Raw genomic sequence first — 22,278 nt, 5'->3', positions numbered from 1 at the left:
AAGATTACCGCGGCCGGCAGCGATGGAAGTGTAAAGGGAATGAATATGGCCTTAATACCTCTGAGATTGGTGGAGAAGTAAAATTTAAAAAGAAAGCTGATCAAGAATTTTCACCTGTATGTTCAAAGCAGATGAGTAGTGTTTGTGCCAGAAACGGCATCCTATAAATACGGTATCTTGGTTTTTGTCAATTCTGGGGTCACCGCATCAATTTTGTTTCAATATACATTCTGCACTTCATATGCGACTTGTGTAATGAGAAGAGATTTATATATTTTACGAGTACTGCCAGCCTTGTTACCAGGCCTTAGGCAGGAGTAGGCATTTGGAAAAAAACAAAAAAAAAACATGAAATTGCATCAAACAAGATAGCAGGCACTGAACAAGAATCTGCATGACAAACAACATAAGGGAAACCTTTCACAATCATAATTTGACTGGTAAAAACGAGGGATGAACGCTATGGTTTATTGACAAAGTGCTGAAAGAAAGGATGAAACCATTGGACATTCGACAGTCGTGGCAGCTACTGCGTTCCATTCGGAAATCGTGCACGGGAAAAAAGAATTTTTAAATACATTGGTCCTTCAGAAAAAGTCTCTAACCTTTCTGTTGTGATAAGAGCGCGTGCAGCGGTGACTAGCTGGTAAAATATATGCTGTTTTATCTATTCCTAATTGATTGTTATACAGTAAGAAGAAAAATTTTATTCTGTCCCGGTAACACCTTATTGTAAGGTTTTCCAGTTCTGCAGCTCATAGAAGAGATGATCGGGATGTGCGCCAGCTGTACGAATTGAAAATAAACCTGGCTGATTTTCTTTGGACTTTCTCAATTTTAGTGATATTGGTTTGTGTGGGCGGATCCCAAACAATCGCAGCGTATTCTAGAATGGGTTGGATGAAAGCTTTTGTGCTAAGAGTTTTCCTTCAGGTGAAGCGTTTCCCATTGATCGCCTGAAAAAGCCTAGTTTCTTCATTGCTTTATTATAAATGTGTGTTACATGTTCATTCCACCTAAGATCTGATGTTATTACTACTCCCAAGTATTTGTACGTAGCTACGACTGATAAAGACTGGTTGTTAATGCTATAGGTATGGGTTAAGGGATTCTTTTTGCGAGTAATGGTCATTGCAACAGTCTTTTTAAGGTTAATACTCATCTGCTATTTCAAGCACCATGTTTGTATTGTAGATAGCACGGTGTTTAAAGCTTCCTGATCATTTGAACTGCGTATTTAGTTGTACAAAATGCAGTCATCTGCCAAAAGCTTTATCTTGACGCGTATGTCACTGATGACGTCGTTGATAAAGATAAGAAGAGCAGCCCTAACACTGATCCCTCTGAAATGTCTGAGTCTACAGTTGCGGCTGTCGAAGCTGCACCGTTGGCCTGAACACTTGTTTCCGTAATGAAAGGCATGCTGTAATGCAGTTAACTAAGAGGTCGTTCTTTAAAATGGGTTTTAGTTTACGAAGTAATTTGGAATGAGAGACGCGGTCAAATGCTTTTTCAAAATCGAGAAATATTAAGTCTATTTGGCCTTGTCTACCTAAAGCTGTCGCTTATTCGTGAACTATTTCTACGAGCTGAGTTACAGTAAAAGAACCTCGCCGGAAACCATGTTGTCTTGCGTCAATTATAGCGTTGTCGTTAAGAAAGGCGGAAATGTGCTTGAAAATTGTGTGTTCGAGGGTTTTTGCGCATGTGCATAGTAAAGATATTGGCCTGTATGATGTGAGCAGGGACGTATTCGCTGTTTTGGTGTTCGCTGTTTTGGTACTTTCGCGTACTTTCAGTCCGTTGGAATTTCCGCGCATGACAGTGATTTCTCGAATATTAAGGTTAAATACTATGAACACCCTTCGGCGCACGGGGAAAGAAACGCATTCGGGATGCCATCAGCTCCGGTCGATATTTTAGTGTCGAGGTTAAGCATAAGTGCTAACACACCTTCCTCAGTAATTGTGGCATCACCAATCGGCAGAATGTGTTCATGGCTAGGGAACTGTAGGCTGATACCGTCGTCACGCGTAAACGCTCAGCAGAAATATCGGTTGAGCGCATCTGCAGTTTCAGCACTGTCGGTTAAAAAGGTACCACCGATACAGAGTTTGGGTGCAGCCTTCTTTTTTGGCGATAAGTGCTGCCAAACTTTCCTGGGGATTACAGGAGAAAATTTTTAGTATTATTTTTTTATAGTATTCGTTTGCTTTTTTATTTTATCAGCTAATAATGTACGCAAGCGAAGAAGCCGATCGCTTGCGGGAACAGTCGGGCGCTGCTTGAGTTGTTTTCTTGCCTCTATCAGTTTGCGCTCTATTCGTACTATTTCTTTTGTTACCCAAGGATGGCGCTTCCGCAGCACTTTTCGCTTCACAGATACAAAATCACGGATACACTTCACAACCAGGAACTTGAAGTATCCCCATATATCATCAATAGAATGTTCCTTTGATTCACACATGGCATGGAATTCCGGAAAAGCACCATCTAGGGCGTCCGATACATCAATATCACTGGAACGGGAGAAATCTGAGACAATTATTTCTTGTTTTTTAATCTATGGAGCAAAATTCACTTCCAACGTAAGGTATACAATTTTGTGATTCGATATACCTTCGAAAACCTGAATTTGTGGGCTGCGGCGGACTACGGCAGTATATGTAAGGGAAAGGTCCAGAATTGATAGTGTGTTGTTTTGAATACAGGGAGGTTCTTTGACAAGCTGTGAAAGGTTGGGAAGCACTACAATATCTACGAAAAAAAAATTATGGGGTTTTACGTGCCAAAACCACTTTTTGATTATGAGGCACGCCGTAGTGGAGGACTCCGGAAATTTCGACCACCAGGGGTTCTTTAACGTGCTACAATATCTACGAAAGGTTCAGAAGCACTTAAGAGGGGCTCAGGGAAATCGTTATTCCAGTTTACTGAAGTAACAATAAGTAGCATACTGCAGCGCTTATTCTTATAGGCGCACAAGAACTCATTAAGGTTTTGAAAGAAGGTGATGTCGCAATTTGGAGGTGGATAGAACCCTCCTATGATTAGATTACACTCGTGATGAAAACTTTTCACAACAACACATTCAATTCCTGTTATATCAGGCATCCTAGAATCACTCAATGTTTTTTGGAAGAGAATTGCAACGCCGCCGCCACGGGAATCCCTCTCATGTCTGTAGATTCCGTAACCGCGAGGTGGTATTTCAGAGTCGGTGGTATCATTATACAAGCAGGTTTCTGTTACTAGAACATGAGGTTTGTTGGCAGTTACAATACTCTCTAATTCGGCGATTTTGTTTGCTATGCTGCGAGCATTTACGTTTAGACACCGAAACAATTTTTTTCTGTTTTAATACAGGAACGGGGTCATTGCAGTCCTTTAAGGTTTTCTCGACGGAAAGTGACAGGTATGCGTACCCACTCAGAAGGCTTTAAAATGCGCAGCTTTTCGCACTCTCGCCGACACTCAATTACAGTGCGACAGTGGTAGACATCAGTAAACCATTTGGCAAGCATAAAATCTTCGATACAAAAAATAGCGCAATCATCATTTACGGGATACAGAATTTTAACAGGTAAAGAGCGTTCCTCATAATATTACAAAAAGAAAAAAATACACAATTCAGAAATTTCCAAATCAGCCATGTTACGTGATAACTGAAAAAAATTACTTTCACGTCACTTTGGCTCATCTCTAGAGCAATTAAACCATAAGAAACTGATTGATTCAAATGTGTCCGTAATTGATAGCGTTTTCAACAGCCCTTGGTACTAATATTGCAGATCCTGATAACTTGGCCAACGATGGTTGGTACACCGGCTACTTCACCCAGTTTACGGGCAAAGGAAGGTACGCCGTCAGGGCTTATGTTTACGGGGACAACAAGACCAGCCATGCGCACCGCAGGCCGGGATTCCCTCGTGACATCTCCATTTCCGAGGCGGGGGTAGCGCTTCCTCGTGAGTTGATCAATCGTGCATTACCGTGCAATGCGCCGTCTCACTCGCCGTGTCTTTATTTAGCCATAAATGGTAAAATGACTACTGAGACATTAACATAAATGTAGGTGATTTTATTGCGGAAGAGTCGTTGTGCAGTACGGAGCCTAAGGCAAGCAAATGTGTTGCTGTTCAAGTGCGATAACAAGAATTGTTCAAAATAGAAATTCGTGTGAGCAGGAGAACGGCACATAATGCCTGGAACTTGCCGTGTTCATCTTTTATTGCGACGCCATATATATAGGCATCTCTCTGGTGTTGCGTCTTCGTGAGCTTCCGAATAAAGTGGAAGTGCGATGAAATCGTTGTCGCGTGCCGTATGGTGTGTGTTCCAGTGAATAGAGTGCGAGGGAAGCCGGCGAATGAGACCCAATCTTGCTGGAGCGAGAGAAGCGCGCCCTTATCTGTCACGCGAAGCTCGGGAGTGAGGCGAGGGTGGGATGGTTCTTCGCCGGCGGCTGCTGCTTACAGCGCGGCTCTGCGGGTGCCGTATCTTCAAAGGGTTCTGCGACGTGATCAAAGTGTGCGCCCGCGCAAGCCTCATGTTCAAAGCGATCTGCGATGTTTGCAGGGTCCGCGTAGTGCCGGCAGCTTCTTCTGCGCTGCAGTTTCGGCATTCCCGTTGAAGCAAGAGATACAAGACGCTCAATGCGGTCACTGCTACTGCGCTTTCAATAGGCATCCAAGGTTAGAGTTATCTTATTCATCTTCATCAGCACCATATATTCATGTCCACTTCAGGATGGAGGCCTGTCCATGCGATCTCCTGTTACCGTTGTCTTGCCCTAGCTCATTCGAATTTCCACCTGCAAATTTACCGCTTTGAATCTGTATATCTAATCGTCCACCCATTATCTACCTGCGCACTACATGACCTTCCCAAGTCATTTTTTTTCTCTTCATATTAATTAGAATATGCGCAATCCCCGTTTGCTCTCTGATCCACACCGATCTCTTCCTGTCCCTTAACACTGCGCCAAACATTTTTCTTTCTGTTGCTCTTTGTGCGGTATTTAACTTGTTCTCGAGCTTGCTTCTTAACGTATATGTTTCTGTCCCGTGTATTAGCATCGGTAGAATGCAGTGATTATATTATTTTCTTTTCGACTACATTGGTAAGCTCCAAATCAGGATTTGGCAATGCCTGCCGTATGCACACCAACCAATTTCTACCCTCCTGTATATGTGCTCCACATGATCAGGGTCTCCTGTGTGTAATTTACATAGTTAAATACTCCTGTACTCCTATACACACTCTTAGAGGCTGACTGGCGATCCTGAATCGTACACTTACCAGGCTGGTGAACGTTATCATTGTGTTCTGCATTTAACCTTTAACCGCACTCTTATACTCTCACTCTCTCTCTTAATGTACTCTATCATTTTTTCTTATTCGTCCCCATTGTTGCTGAACAGGACAATGCCATCTGCAAACTGAAGGTTGATAGATCCTCGCCATTGATTCTCTCTCCCGAGCCTTCCCAGTATATTGGTTGAATACTTTTTAAGCAAGCAGCGATTAGCACTGAAGAGATTGTATCTCATTTCCTGGCCCCTTTCTTGACATGTAACATTCTAGTTTGCTTGAGCGGAACCAATTCAGCTGTGGAATCTTTATAAATATTTGCCAAGGTCTGCACGTAAAATCTCAGTTTTACAAATGAGTTTGCTGATGATGACCGCCGACAATTCGTAATCCTTGACCCCTCAATGCAAGGTTAATGCATTATCGCCAATCTTCTTCAGTCTGTGCGAGATATCGTGGATGTACCGTATGATTGCGCGTTGCTGCTTCACTCGCACATTTTCCGGTGAAGTATACTGCTCATCCTGTCGCCCGCGTTTTGCGGTCTTAAGAACACCTTCGGCCACCGCTGTGATGATATGCTGCGGAAAACCGGCCTGTTTCAGGTGATTACGCAAAACCTCCGTGACTCGAGTGATTGAATAAAATGGTTTTTCATAATCCGTGAAAACCATATAGAGTTATTTTATTTTGCGCAAAGAATCTGTGGTTGTTAGGAAGTACATATTAGGAATGTGCTTTAGCATGACAAAACAAAATCGCAGTATTACTTCATAGATTGATGTCTCCATGAATAACTTTACTTTCGGGTCATTCTTGTTCCTGTTATAGCGCCCGTCCATCGTACATGTTCGTCTTCTCGACCTTGTGTTTTTAGTACTGTTTATCTTCAACCATGTCAATGAACAATTCGATGTGCAGCGTAGTGGCGCATGCATAGGATCGTGTGTTGCACGTCGATTGCACTGCACCGTTTACGTCTACCATTGAGCGTGACCTGTAAATTGATTTGCCTAGTGGAAGTGCTTTGTGCATATCAATAAGTTGACAATGTTTGGATCAGTAACATCAGTAACAGACACCACCGTACGCATGCGCATATGTAATGATTTCTAATCAAGTGAGACAGAAACGAGACATGTGTAATGGAAAGTTAAGTTGATATCGAAGATGAGAAAACGAGCGTGCGTAGCAAAAAAAAAATGTAATTGCAAGAATAAAATGTCATCTCCATCAGGCCACTTTCTGTGTCACGTTCAAAAAACCGTGCTCTTTTTTTGAAAGATCGATTAAAGGCGCGCTAACACAAGCGCTCCCCAAACTAGCGATCTTCGCCGCTTGAATAATCTCATGTGTTGTTTGCGTTGGGATTCTTCCTATCACCGTGCACAAGTGTACCCCCAAGTGTGACCTCTGTGGAGGAGAACATTTGACCGCAGACAAGGTGTGCAGAGCTCGCTTCAAGATCCCGTACGTGGTACGGAAACGCCGGTGGGAGCGGAAAGATACCAACTACACGCCTGCAGAAGCCTCCAAACCGCCACGTCGGGAGGGAGCAGCTACGTCAGGGTACCGGGATCACTCTCTTTCCCGTGAAGGCGGACGAGGGCGGAGCAGCAGCTGCGCCTCAAAGCCGGGCTTGAGAGCGTCGTCGCCGGGTGACGTGGCCGGCAGCAGCTGCAGCGGGCGCCGCCGGGAGTCGCGCTCAAGGTCGAAGACCCGGAGCCAGACACCGTCGAGGAACGCCGCTAAACAGGTGGGCTGGGCAGTTAGATCTCCTATCGCTCTTAGCAACAAAGATTTCCCTCCCCTTCCCCAGACTCCCAAGAAAGATTGTGAGGAATGCATGCAACTCAAAGCGCTTGTAGTTAAGCAAAATGAGCAAATCAGCGCGCTTCTTGCGCGCATGGAGGCATTAGAAAAATCGAAAAGCAGCGAGGATGTCACAAAACGCAAAATTGCCAAGAGGGACGCTCAACCGGAGCCCCCGGTAACAGCAATGGAGGCAGAGAAAATTGAATCGAGTCCATCTGAGGAACCGGCGTGGGCCAAGCCCATTGAAGCCCTCACCGAGATGGTCACACAGCTTGCCAGCCAAATCGGCTTGATAGCGTCCAAGATGGCCAAGTTCGACGCGCTAGAAGCTAATGTCAACCAGCTGATACTAACCACTCAAAAAGCTAAAAAGGGAGCCCCGTATGGGAAACCGTGCATGGCGAGTAGTCTCACGACTACCAACCTGAGCCAAGATGGCGGCCAGGCGTAAAAATAGGAAGGAAGATACAATGATCTTAGCCCAATGGAACTGCCGAGGAATTAAGGACAAAATAGGCGAATTACAGCAATACATAGATAATGCGGAACACAAACCGGATATCCTTGCAATTCAAGAAACGAACTCGCGACCAAAACTCGCGGGGTACGTCACATACACCGATCCCAGTGAGAAAAGCACAGCCATCCTAGTCCGAAGCAACATAGCTGCAACGCAGCACATTACCACCCAGAGAGGGTGTGAACACGTTCTCTTGGAAATTCACAGCAGAGGCATAGGAAGCAAAGACAACATCTTTATACTGAACGCATACTGTCGGCCCTCCAAGAAGAACCTCGACATAGAGGGCACATTACTCGACAGCAAGAGAGAGGCGGACAGCCGACCCCTATTGATATTAGGAGATTTCAATGCGCCTCACACAATATGGGGTTACAAATTTTGCTCCAAGAGAGGCAGGGTGCTGGCGAACCTCATGGATCAGCACACATTAGCCCTACTCAACGAACCAGACACTCCCACCCGCATGGGCACAAGTACGACCCGGGACACCACTCCAGACCTTACCCTGCTGAGTTAAACCTTGGACGTGTCGTGGCAGAACACAGGTGCGAACCTGGGGTCGGACCACAATATCCTCAATATTACGATCAGGGGGCCCGCGTTCAAGGCCCGAATGGGAACAACAAAGATAACTGACTGGGATAAACTTCGAAAAAGGCAAGCAGCCGATGAAGACGAGGACACGAACAGCACCAAATCGTATGGGGAATGGGCTAAGGAACAACTCGAGCTGGTAGAAAAATACACCCAGAAAATTGCGACCACACTGCAGACACCCTGTGTGGACGCAAAGCTTGCCCACCTTTGGGAAGCACGACACAGCCTCACTAGACGCTGGAAGAAACAACGACACAACAAGAAACTTCGCAAACGCATCCATGATCTCAACAAGCAAGCAGCTGAATACGCGTCCAAGCTGTGCAGAGAGAACTGGCTGAGCGTCTGTGATGGACTGCAGGGCACCCTTTCTGCCAGGAAGACGTGGTGCCTCCTTCGTCACCTGATCGATCCTCTCGGCAGCAAGAGCGCCACTAATCGAAGCCTCACGCGCACCCTCAACAACTATACTGGGGGTGCCGACAAACTCATCAACGACCTGAAGGCCAAGTACCTGAAAACGGAGAAGGGTGATATCGCACCTCCCGACTACGCAGGACCTACCAATGAAGCGTTAGACAAGCCATTCACTGACACCGAGTTGATCTCGGCAATCTCCGAGAGCAACAGGGGCAGCGCGCCGGGACCCGATACCATTACCTACAAGTTACTTAACAACCTCGAGCACAAGGCCCGCAGACAGCTGCTCGAGTATATGAACCGGGTCTGGGAGTCTGGCAATCTTCCACACGAATGGAAAGAGGCAGAAGTCCGCTTCATACCCAAGCCTGGGAAGACACCTCACATCGACAACATGCGACCGATATCCCTCACGTCCTGCGTGGGGAAGGTCATGGAACGTATGGTACTTAAGAGGTTGCAGCGACATCTTGATGCCACCGATCAGATGCCAGAGACAATGTATGGCTTTAGGCAGCACCTGGGCACCCAGGATGTTCTCGTACAACTCAACGAACTGGTAATTAAGCGAGCAACGAAGCAAGCGCCGCAAGCGATACTAGCGCTAGACCTCACAGGTGCCTTTGATAACGTCACACATGAAAGTGTCCTCCGCAACCTGCGCAACACGGGTTGTGGAGTGAAAACTTATAACTACATCCGAGACTTTCTTCGTAACCGAACGGCAAGGATCAGAATAGGAGAGGAGACATCCCATCCGATCTCCCTGGGGGATCGAGGAACGCCGCAAGGTTCGGTCCTTTCCCCCCTCCTATTTAACATGGCTCTCCTGCCGTTGCCCAAGCTTCTCGAGTCAATAGATGGTCTGGGCCACGCATTATATGCCGACGACATCACCCTCTGGACTGCGAGGGCAGGGTCGGATGGCTGGATGGAAAACACGCTCCAAAAAGCGGCTGACACGATCAACAGCTATGTGAAGACATGTGGCCTTTGCTGTTCGCCTCAAAAATCGGAGCTGACCATTGTCAGACCACGTGCATCAAGGACACAAGCAGAAAACATAGAAATCGCTTTGGAAGGGAACCGGATCCTCCCGGTACCTCAACTCAGGATCCTGGGTCTCCTGATCCAGGCAGACGGCAAGGCAACAGCCATGATTAGAAAATTGAAGCTCACGTCAGACCAAATCTTGAACATGATCAGACGAGTGGCCAACAGGCGGAGGGGTCTGAAGGAATCGGACACCTTGCGCCTCGTTGAGGCCTTTGTTATCTCACGAATCGTCTACGCAGCGCCGTACCTGCAGCTCCTCAAGAAGGACGTCTTACAACTTGACGCAATAATCAGGAAAGCCACGAAGCAGGCCCTGGGTATTCCCATAAATTCATCCACGACAAAATTACTTCAAATGGGAGTCCACAACACAGTAGCCGAGCTCGTAGAAGCCCACCTATCCAATCAAAGGGTACGCCTTAGCCAGACCAAGGCGGGCAGAAGCGTCCTCCGCAAGCTAGGATGGCAAGAATCGCACTACACCCGCCACGACCAATTACCCGAAAAGTTGAGTGAGAAGTTGGAATGCAAACCACTACCACGCAACATGAACCCCACAAGGCATGTCGGACGACGCGACGCCCGGGCAAGAGCCATCTCCAGGACCCTGGAGGAAGACGACACTGTTTTATATACAGACGCCTCTCTATCGAAATGCTCCACGAGGGCAACAGTCGTGGTCACCGGGCTAGAAAAGCTGGTCACCTGCGCATCAATCTGCACTCCGTCTTCTGAGGAAGCAGAAGAAGCAGCGATAGCTCTCGCACTCCTGCAACCAAACGTCACCAAGATCGTCACGGACTCACAAGCTGCATACAAGAACTACAGATCTGGCTGGGTGTCCCTTGCGGCACTAAAAATTCTTGGTAAAGCTACGCCTCCTAAACAAGCGATCGAATTAGTTTGGGTCCCGGCTCACTCCTCAGTTGAGGGCAATGAATATGCTCATCAACAGGCCCGAGCGCTAAACTCCCGGGCCAACGAGGAGGAGGCAAGGGGATGGCAACCCATCACAAATTACAGAGATATAGTCAAATATTACAGGGACGGCAGGAAGACATTCCCGCACCCCCACCACTCCTTGACCAGAGCCGAACAAACAATATACAGGCAAATCCAGGCAGGATCCTTTCCCCACCCCTGCCTCCAGAACAAGATATACCCAGAGAGATATAAGAACACATGTCCTCAGTGCAATGCATTAGGCACCCTTCGGCACGTCATAGGAGAGTGCAATTTTTCCATACACCACCCCCCACCTATACCCATAACTAACCCCCCTGCTATCCCCACCCTTTACGAGCGATGGGAGATCATGCTGTCCAGCCCCGCCCTGGAAGACCAGCTCCGACTGATCCAGAGGGGCCAGGCGGCCCTGGAAGCATATGGAGCCCGCGAAGAGGGAGCCACCCCATCAGACGCTTAACGCGTTTCATTTCATAATGGACCAGTAAAGTTGTTTCTCTCTCTCTCTCTCTATCACCGTGCACCGTTTAGAAACGGTAGTGCACCCATGCTTTCTGCAGTGAAAAGCCAGATGCTCCATTCCTCCAGTTCGCACAATATTTGCGTGTTCACGCATCCTATCATTTACGTACCTTCCCGTTTGGCCGATGTATTTTTTGCCGCACGACAGGGGCAGTTCATACATGATGTTGTTGTCACAAAGAACGTAGCATTCCTTCTGATTTGTCTGGCAACTGGGCTTCTCAGGACCACAGTAGCTCGCCTTGCACAAGTTGGACAGCTTCAATGGCGCTGAGAAGATGACGTTTACATTTGCGTTATTGCCAATCTTTTTCAGTCTGTGCGAGATATCGTGGATGTACAGTCGCGATCAATTTGAAGGTGATCGCTTGAGCGGCGACCGAAACAAGGAGCACCGCCACGTTACGTCATCACCGTCGGTCGCGAGGGAAACATCAGATAGTTCCCCTCTCTCTCTTTTCATGTTCCCCGAAAAGCTGTCACTCCCGTCGCCGTTCACGGCATAACCTGCGAATTCATTTCGATTGCGTTATGAGCCTTTGCACGGAGGCGTCAATGTTAGCCAAGACATGCATGAGGAAGCGACGCACACAGATCATTGCCATGAAGGGGAAACAAACACAAAAAATGTGGCGACTTGGTCTTGTGGTCGATGGTTGCAGCCTGGAAGAGCATAATAGGGGAAGAAGGCAGGGCGATTTTTATCTTCTCAGTTCCCAAATCGGCCGCTATGCTGCTTGGAAGGCCCGCCGGTCGATGCTCACGCGATCACCTTCAATTTGATCGCGACTGTACGGTATGATTTCGCGTTCCTGCGTCACTCACGCATTTTCCAGTGAAGAACACTGCTCATCCTGTCGCCCGCGTTTTGCGGTCTTAAGAACACCTTCGGCCACAGCTGTGATGATATGCTGCGGAAAACCGGCCTGTTTCAGGCGATCCACTTGCGCCAGAAAACTGGACAGACACTTGTGATGACATCAGCGGCGAAGCGCATTCATTAGGGTTGACTTCGCGATGCCCTTAACTAACTTAGAGTGGCCCGATGAAAATGACAGTAGCGGCCTGTTCGCCCTTGGTTCATATGTCCAGCACACCTGGTGTCCTTAAAAAGCATGCTTATATCGAGGACTCGCAAAGTACCATCCTGTGGCGTTTCAAGCGTAACAGTGTGTGACATCATCACTTGCGTGACATCCCCGCTAGGACTTGGATCGAGAAGCACAAGGTAGTCGTCAACGTACCTATATACCTTTATTACATATGAGTTTTCTAATTTGACATCCAGTATCCTGTTTACACGAGCAAGATAAATGTCACTTATGATTGGCGCAATACAGGGTGCCAATGTGAATTCCTTGTTTTTGAAAATAAACACTCGCATCCCACTTGGAGAACGTCGAGCGCAGATACATGGACAATAGTTCAAGAAAACCCTGTGTAGATATGCAATGGTGCTTACAAACTTCAGTTCATCGTAAGCATCAATAGCCTCTTGAACACATAGTAATAACTCATCATGTGGTAGTGAATAATATAGATATTTTACACCTAAAAAGAAAGCTTTCAAATTACTGCCTACATGCGTGTTCAGGTAACCTATTACTTCTTCTGAGTTCTTGGTCAGAAAAGGCTCCATTGACTTCTAGCAATTTCAACTTGCGTTGAAGAAAAGAACCTACGGACTTTTGCCAAGTTCCACCTTCCGACACTATAATACGCTGTGGCCATTCTAGTTTATGGGTTTTGATCGAAAAAAAAAAAAAACATTTCAAGACTCCCAGATTTTTTACTTTCGATTTCGCGGACCAGTTTACTCAGGTTTAATTTCGGAAATAGCTTCTTAACTTCTGATTTCACTTTCGCATGAGAGACATCATACCAGGAAAGCTGTCAGCTACCTATATATACGTGTGTACCGCTTCGTGGAATAAAAAAAAATTGTTGGAAGTTAGCGCAGTGTCCGCGTCTTGCCACTGTCTCTCGCCCCTTTTCGCGCACTAAAAAACCTCAGTTTTACAAATGAGTTTGCTGACAACGACCACCGGCAATTCATAAACCTTGACCCCTTAATGGAAGGTATATGCTATCATGTATGACAGACACATAACTGCTTCAATCTCAATAGAACCCTAAAAACACTGATGTGGTTACGGGAAATTGATGCCTCATTTAGCAATGCAATAGATAGGAACTGTAAGTCTTGAAATACATTCTGAGGGTTCTAAAATAATGTATGGCCGAAGCTTGTCGTATTACATAAAAAACTGCGTAAATTACCACTCTATTTCAAGCAGGTATTACTGAAATAGCCAACGTATACCTGAAACACATCTCAGTCTGATATTACTGCAGTTGTCTGCAGGTAATGCAAGAACATTCAATGTCACGTGCAGGGTCGGCGTCAAATGAAACCTTAAATTTTATTTCCTTGGAAATCCTCCTCTTCCCCCTATCCTCGCTAGATTGCTGTGCTTAAAATGGTCGTGGTAGTAATGCTACCACTATGTGTTGTGCAGCGAATGGACCAACCCTACATGCGCCAGGCAGCTACACATTCGTGGATACCCTCCTAGGAAACAAGACGCCGACGGACCCATTCGAAAGAGTCGCCTACTGCGGCTACCTTAACGTCAGAGCGGACATGCGGCAGACTGATGTTCCTCCTGGTAAAATGGGCGACTTCAATATTTTCGACGGTTACGTCGAGAGCGACAGAACAGCCGTCGTCATACTTACTTGGACTTGGCCTGGCGCACACATGACATACGGAAAGGGTGCGTATTGTCTATGAGCCGCCTTCTCGCAATCAGGAAGATTAACTCAGAAAACCCAACAAGAGCAGTATGACTTCTTATACGAGTGAGGCGAGATTTATTTCTTTTTATTGTAATTAGTGTTTGGAGCACAGCATTCTTACGTACAATTCACTGTGGATGCAAGGTAACGTTTTGCTGTCCAGAACGCGTAAATATTTCAGTCGCTAGTCAGTCAAGTGTGGCATTGCGTTTTTCAGAAGTGTTCCTAATCATCGCTAGTAGCGTAAGCAATAAAGATGTTAAACTCTATGAAACGCCTTGAAAGAATTAATTTATGTGAATTTATTCTTTCAAGGCGTGTCATAGAGTTTAACATCTTTATTGCTTACGCTACTAGCGATGATTAGGAACACTTCTGAAAAACGCAATGCTCAGCAAAGCGCCTCTCAAAAGATTAAAAACAATGTACGCCAGCCCATGGGAGAAGTTGATGGGTTTTTTCTTTTTTTATTCGTTACACTGATTAGACTCCCGCTGTAGCCGACAAAACTTTGTCACAGATAGAAATTCTCGGCTTCCGTTTACGTACCTGGTGTACTAGTAGGTAGAGTGAATTAACGAAGGTTCATTTGTATGCCACGGTATTTTTCTCATATTTCATAGTTCATGGGTTTGTAATACATGGAAAATAGCAATGATAACTTGCAGCAGATGATTTGTGAATTCATGACATATGGAAGAAAAAAAAAATGCCAGAACAATGAAACACAAATGCGCAGCACAAAGTGTTAAACGAGAAGTAAGGGGTTAACCGACGGGCCCGATTTTTATTAGTCATATCATAAGAAGCCAACAATCACTGACACCAATGACAACATAGGGGAAATTACTTGTGCTTAATAAATGAAATTAAGAAACGATAAAGTAATGGAAGTTAAAGTGGACGGAAAAGGAACTTCCGTAGGCAGGAACCGAACCCACAACCTTCGCATTGCGCGTGCGATGCTCTACCAATTGAGCTACCACGGCGCTGTTTCCCCATCCACTTTCCTGGGTATTTATCTTTCCTAGTAGAACCTTGGGAGTGTTAGCCAGTGCCACGACTCAGACTTTGGCGGCGGTCGTGGAATGGCCTTTTTGCCGCAGGCGTCACGAGAACGCGATCTTTTCTGGTGAAGGACTGGTCAATAAACCCTTACATGCTACCCGAAGGCATCAATGTTGCCGGATTCAAGACCCTCGTTACGTTATGTTGCTGCATTAGAGACCTAACATTAGCCCTGCAGTTAAAAGAAAAAGAATGATTAAAGAACAAAGGGCATGATAGAACACCTTCAGTGTTCGGTAGTCAGGCTTCTGAAGACGGCATGACGTAGGCCGTAAAATCATATCTCGCACAGTGTGTTCTCTTTGTTTTTTCAGCACCTTTGATGACTATAGATGGGACAGCCTAAATATATGTATTAGAAGAAAAGGAACCTGATCAACACGTCCAATTTATTTTCGACGTTTCTGCCGGGGACCATGTTGATCAATGTTATTTTACAGACGTAACGGCCCAGTTATTATAAACTTCTGTTAGCGTCTTTGTGAAACATTGCCGAACTAGACTACAACAAGAAAGCTGTAAATAGCATTTAAACAAAACAGGGGTAGGGGGGATTGCCAGCCCAGTGCAGAGGTTCCATCTCTTTCTTTTACAGCGGCGGAAGTGGAGATCCGAGGCAGCACGAATAGAACCAACCTTCAAAGGGACTTCGACAGCCAGGTGCTTCTGTCCAATGTCGTTGAAGGCAACCTTGACCCCCTCCCCGCCGGTTCTAAGCACAACGTATCGATCGCACTTCCTCGCGGGTGGGAAACGTCGATACCAGGCGACAGGGACTTCACGCTGAAGGCGTACGTAGCGGCGCGTGTTATCAACGCAGATGGACTCAAGGGGAAGCTGTCCAGGAGCCTTTTAATGTCGTTCCGAGTCGTAAACTTTACCGCCGAATCACTCACGACAGGAGCGTCCATCACCACGCGGGCAATGCGGCAGACTAAGCCTGGGCCAGCAAGAACCACGAGAGTGCCGGAAAAGCCTTACACCAAGACAATCCAAGCAACGACCTCAACACCCCCGACCAAAGGCGAACCAGCTCGTGATCCGTCGGAAACAACCACACCAGAGGCGGGGCATGGGAGAAAGAATGGCCATCCATCCATCATAATTTGGATTCTGCTGGCGCTAGTTGCCGGAGTCGTCGTGGCAGCCATCACAATTATACTGCTGCTCAGGGCGCAGTGCAGCGCCATTGCCGAAAATCAGGCTACCACCACAAGCACGGCAACAATGACAACGATGTGAATCCACGTGGTATAAAGCGTTTCGGGCTCCAGCACTGCGTGGCATTATTTGAACTTCTGGCTAGCAGGTCCATGTTTCTTTCTTTTAAAATTCACCTAACTACTCCTTTATTTACATGAGCCATTTGATTATTTCCCTTCACAAAAGTTATCAAATCTATAGCAAATCTAAAGCAAACATTCAGTGGCATTTCTTGTGCTGCTCTTCTCTACAAACCATCAGAACAAATAACTGTATTAAATTTTACAGTACCGAGAAGATGATGTCCATTGCCGCTTCCGCCACAATGGCTTCGCTCAAGATGGCCAGTTGATCGACTCCAACGCATCACTACAACCGCACATTTTGCAGATACATATTTAGCTCCTTGAGTGATGAATTATGATACTTTGCAGGAACAACTTTAAAACTTGTAGGTCATGATATTTTAGGTGTGCTGAGTGCGAAGAAAACAGTTCTCCTCTCTCGGACCATTGTTATGCACATTCGGTCGTGTCCTCAAAGCAGGTATCGTGGCTCAACCCTGCTTTTCTTTTTGCAAGTACGCTGTGGCAGTTTGCAGAAAAGTGAGAGATTATTCACGATTGTGTGACTAGAGCATTAACGGGTTCACTGGTTGTAGTACTTGGAGAAGTCCTCAGCGGCGATGCAGATGAAAACCCGCAGTGACCCTGGTTTTCGCCACACAGTTCTCGTCCTTGCAGACCTACGGAAATGGTGACAGGACGTGTTGATGCTAGTGGTCCTTCGCATCATACCTCACAAACTCGCATTAGGCTTATAGTGACACGTGTACTATCAGCGTCAAATGAAATGTGAACCGCGGAGCGAGCGGCCCAAGCATAAGTGGAAGGTATAGTGCGCGCCGTCTAGTCATCACCATTATTTACAGTCGCATACATCCGGTTTAGTCGCACTCCGCAAGTTTGCCGACCGAAAGAATGAATTTGGCGCAGAAGCCGCAAACCGCATGGGCGAATTATTCTCTACGACGTTGCAAACCGCACCACGCACACCGCTGTTCGCGTTTCATTTTGACGCCGATGGCACTTATGGTTTGGGCGCACTGTGCGACAATACTCGCCATGAACAGCAATGTTTTCTCTTGTTTCATTTTCTACCTTCCAAACATAAGAACCGGAAGAGACGCAACGCTAAAGAAAAGAAATCAAGATAAAAAAAAGAAACAATGCTAAATTTAAGCGCGAAAAACATTCTCTAATACAAAAAACAAAATTCTGTTCGTTCTGCTTTTGCGGGTCAGCTTCTCCCGAACGATATTCTACTGATCTGGCCTCGAACCACCAGACAGTGGTATCCGGACAACCACTCGAGGAGGCGACATAATTGCCAGGCAGTTGTCGTTCGCTTGATCATTCGGTGACGTCATCGTCTACCATCTTCACGATTAAAAAGTGTGAACTGCGATCTTTGTACCAAGTTGAAAAATTGCCGCAACTACAAATTAAATGGAACAGTAAAAAACTAAATTTAATTCTTTGATAGTGAACTATAACGGCGCAACAAGTCCAAAGAGTGTCGGTTCATTTAACTCCTCGAGCTGTGCACATGGTTCGCCAGTGTGGTAAAGAAAGTGTCACAGTGTCTTCGTGTGCAGACGTGGTTCAAAACAGGGCCAACACCATTTAGTAAGAAAGCCCCTTGTATTGAGTAACTCTTTTTCGTAAAATGTAACTGTTCTGAATGACTAAGGTTGCTGTAAACGAGTAGTTTGAGCAGCGACAAACCATACCTTCAGTAAAACGTCGACTCGTTCGTATTGAACAATCTTTTTTTTTTTCACTTATGTGTCACCGCTTCATATGAGATGGCGTTCATTACGTCTATATCTCGAATAGTAGCAGCACCTGTGTGTAGAATGAATCCTTCGGTTTTGGATGAAGAAAGGCAACGAAGAAGGTCACGTCTTCCTATGGAGACAGCCCGACGGAAAGGGTTAGATGAGGCAGTCTCCGATGTGATGCCAGTTCGACGTCTTTACAGTAATGAGAGTCTAGTAGAGCGTGAGGAAGGCAGTGGGTGGGCAAAAACAGAGGCGGACTCCGGGGCGCATGCCGTTTTGTATGTGCTGCACCAGCATTCATTCTTACGTCAGTGAGTGCACGAGTGACTATGTGGCTGCCGATAGAGTGGAAAGCGTAATGACGTGCCTCTATAAAATTCTTCAAACATAATGGTATGTACGGTATTGTGACAAAGAACTGCATATAAGGATTTACAGTGCTTTTCTTTCCTTTCCTTCCACACTGTGTCGAAAATTCCCCGTAGGTAACTCAAAATGCGTCACTACTTACTAAGTATGCACCTAGGCGCACATCATCATCATCATAATCATCTTTATCAGCCTGGTTACGCCCACTGCAGGGAAAAGGCCTCTCCCCTGCTCCTCCAACAACCCCGGTCATGTACTAATTGTGGCGATGTCGTCGCTCCAAACTTCTTAATCTCATCCGCCCACCTAACTTTCTGCCGCCACCTGTTACGCTTCCCTTAACCTTGGAATCCAGTCCGTAACCCTTAATGAGCATGGGTTATCTTTCCTCCTGGTTACATTTACTGCCCATGCCCATTTCTTTTTCTTGATTTCAACTAAGATGCCATTAACTCGCGTTTGTTCCCTCACAGAATCTGCTCTTATACCTTAAAGTTACACCCATCATTCTTCTTTCCATAGCTCGTTGCGTCGTCCTCAATTTAAGTAGAGCCCTTTTGGTAAGCGTCCAGGTTTCTGCCCCGTAGGTGAGTACTGGTAAGACACAGCTGTTATACACTTTCCTCTTGAGGGATAGTGGCAACTTGCTGTTCATGATTTTAGAATGCCTGCCAAACGCACCCCAGCCCATTCCAATTCTTCTGGTTATTTCAGTCTCATGATCCGGATCCGCCGTCACTACCTGCCCTAAGTAAATGTACTCCCTTACCACTTCCAGTGCCTCGCTACCTATTGTAAATTCCTGTTCTCTTCCGAGGCTGTTAAACATTACTTTAGTTACTTTAGGCGCACATCACTTGCAACAAAAAAGCAAAAAAAATGATAGGGTTTTACGTGACAAAACTACTTTCTGATTATGAGACACGCCGTAGTGGAGGACTCCGCAAATTTCGACCACCTGGGTTTCTTTAACGTGCACCTAAATGTTAGTACACGAGTGTTCTCGCCCCCATAGAAATGGGGCCGCTGTGGCCTGGATTCGATCCCTCGACCTCCTGCTCAATAGCCCAACACCATAGCCACTGAGGAACGATGGCGGGTCGAAAAATCCAAACCAATGATTTCAATAAATGTAATAAGTGAAACGCCTAGTTTCAAAGCGTACCGCAAATGCGTATATCTGAAAGTTGAAGGAAATTGTCATGAAATTCTAGTTCTTGTGCTTCAACATATTAAAATAACCGCGTAAACCGAAAGGGTTGGCCTCCGTTAATCTAAAGAATTTGTGGTATCCACCATATTGCACACGGAAGACTGCGAAGTGCGTCTCGTGAGGCAGGCCGCCTGCGATGTACCAGAGGAGTTAAATATGGAGCTGGGTTATAGACTATAGGGACCAGCTGTTAACCTACAACTTAATCGCCAAGCACTATTACCTAGTGCGCAGGGCATTCCCCCTGCCACATTCTAAATTAAATAGGCCACAGGCGCTTACATTAAGGCTTCTACAGACACGTACGTACCCTAACCCGCTCATCATGAACAAAATTTATAAGGACTGCGGGGTTTCACTCTATTGTAGTAAGTGTGGGGGTTTGCTCGATTTAGAACACATGCTTTGGCGCTGCTTGGCGTTGGCCGGTGATGGTTCTCGAGGTGAACAGTGGTGGCAGCGGATGCTGCACAGTGAAGTGCTGGCGGGCCAACTCAGGGCTGTCCAGAGGGCCCGTGTGACGGCAGAGGGGCTCGGCCTCTCTGTACCGACGTGGGAGCGGCCCGCATCAGTCCCAGACTGATCCCTCAGGACCTAAATAAAGTTATTCATACCATACCATAGACTATAGTGCCTACAACGTGCTGGCTAGTGTGCCGTGCACACGCTCTTTTCAATGGAGGAGCGTGGCGCCGCCTGCAATGAATGCCTACGGTGGCGGTCAGATGTCGCTGCCATACGGGTGGGTGCAGACTGCGCGTGTCGTCTGCATCGCACATGAGTTTCGCAGCGGTTGCGTCGGTTTCTATGTTTGAATTTTTTCTCTCATTACAGCGTCACGTGTTTGTTCTTGGTGTTGTCAAAGAGTGAGTGCGTCACTGCTGTGTTCATGTGCTTGTCATTACGAGAACTACGCGGCGGCGGTGAAAAAAATGCCGAAGCTAGAATGCAAGGAGATGACCTGCTTTGTGCGGTTGTGTAGAAGCGGTTACTGCTCGAAAAAAGGGCGTGTATCCTTGTTCACTCCACCATCTGACACGAGCGGTAGCAGAATGGGCAAGAATGACCAGGAGAACGGGCAGAAGGCTGGCACCAACTGCAGTGGCTTGTGAAAAACATTTAGAAAATAGCATAGTCCAGCATGCGTTCTCTATCACCGTGAACGGTGTTGGCCACGAGATTCCTCGCGGTAAAACACGCCTGAAACCCTACGCCATACCAAAGATATTTCCTAAGTATCCTAAGCATGTACCTTGTGAGTGCCAGGAAAAATAAAAAAACAAGAAAGAAGGAGCCGTAGTGCTTTGAACTACTGTACTGTAGGTTATGTTGTACGAAAGATCTCTGCCAAACATTCTCGGCCATAGTGTGCAGGCTTAATTCGTTTGCGTAAGTAAAGCGGAAGCTAGGGCCGACGCTGCTTCATATTGCACTACCCGTTTTGACAATGGATCGAGGCCTTGTCTATCTTAGTCAGACCTTGTGAACCGCTGTGAAGGCCATGGAAGATGCTTTTACTTTGTTCTTTAGCAAAAACAAGTTACATGTAGCGAGTCTAGCTGATTTTTCAGGTCAGCTCCAGATATTGGCCTCTCCACGACTAGGGTTTACAGAGCATGAAAAACCACTTTTGACAGCAGTTGTAAAGTTCTGTGTTTTCCTGAGGCTTCGGTTTTTGTAAAAGGCATCAACAAAAACAGGGAAGCGTAAAGGCAACGGCAGAAGCTCCTTAAACTGCGTCACTGCCACTAGATCTATCTTCAAGTATGTATACATTATCTCATATCTATGCTGCCTTGTGCCTGCGTTTGACGATTGTTACGCTTGAACAAAATTTTTGGTACGCTCAAACAAAAAATACGTTCATTATTTTTGTTCACGTATATGAGAAATAAAGAGAAATCTGCACGTTTTTACCAAGTATAAAATATGTATAGTACACAGACCACCACAGTTCATTTTACAGGCTAATTTATGTACTTAGTATCATACCCTCGAGGCCCAATGGGCATTATGAGGGGATGGGTACACGGTTTACAAACAATCAAAAACATTCAAGCCTATGAGGACAACAGGAAGATAAATAGGCAGAAACAGCAGCAAATAAAATAAAAAGAACAGCGAAATTCGAGTCATTTGAAAAGATGATCGGCTACAACGGCCTTGAATGGTTATGCATTATAAAATTAGTAGAACAGTAACGTAACCTTAAAATTCATTTACTTTATTAGAATAAAAAATGCTATCCTGAAAAGGAATTATGCCGCCATCATCGCTAGAATAAAAAACAAGTGTCCTTACCTAAAGACACTAAGGCAAGCGCCTTGTAAATCCTAGTGTAATCCACCCTAATCCTCCTCCATCCGTTCTAATCCACCTTAATCCCCCTAGTTCACCTTAATCCAATCATTAATCAATAATTAAATTTGCTAATCATTAACAATCTGTTATACACGGCTGGACATGCCTTGGTTCGCTTCTGGCCTTCCTTGGGTCATGGTATGGTCCTGTGATATGGTTGGGTGACCATGAAACGGCGCAATAATTTGCGCCGTTTCCAGGTCGTGCCTC

At 46.1% G+C, this 22,278-nt stretch overlaps 1 long non-coding RNA gene across 1 annotated transcript; it reads left to right on the top strand.

Moving 5' to 3' along the window:
* Positions 1–4,545: 4,545 nt before the first annotated feature.
* Positions 4,546–16,306, top strand: LOC126528375 (uncharacterized). The gene is made up of 3 exons (XR_011890170.1): positions 4,546–4,694; positions 13,732–13,989; positions 15,675–16,306. It is a non-coding gene; the product is annotated as an uncharacterized lncRNA (long non-coding RNA).
* Positions 16,307–22,278: the final 5,972 nt, after the last annotated feature.

This window comes from Dermacentor andersoni, chromosome 9 (assembly GCF_023375885.2).
Source record: "Dermacentor andersoni chromosome 9, qqDerAnde1_hic_scaffold, whole genome shotgun sequence".
Lineage (NCBI taxonomy): Eukaryota > Metazoa > Arthropoda > Arachnida > Ixodida > Ixodidae > Dermacentor > Dermacentor andersoni.
This window is presented reverse-complemented; position numbering and strand designations above follow the sequence as displayed.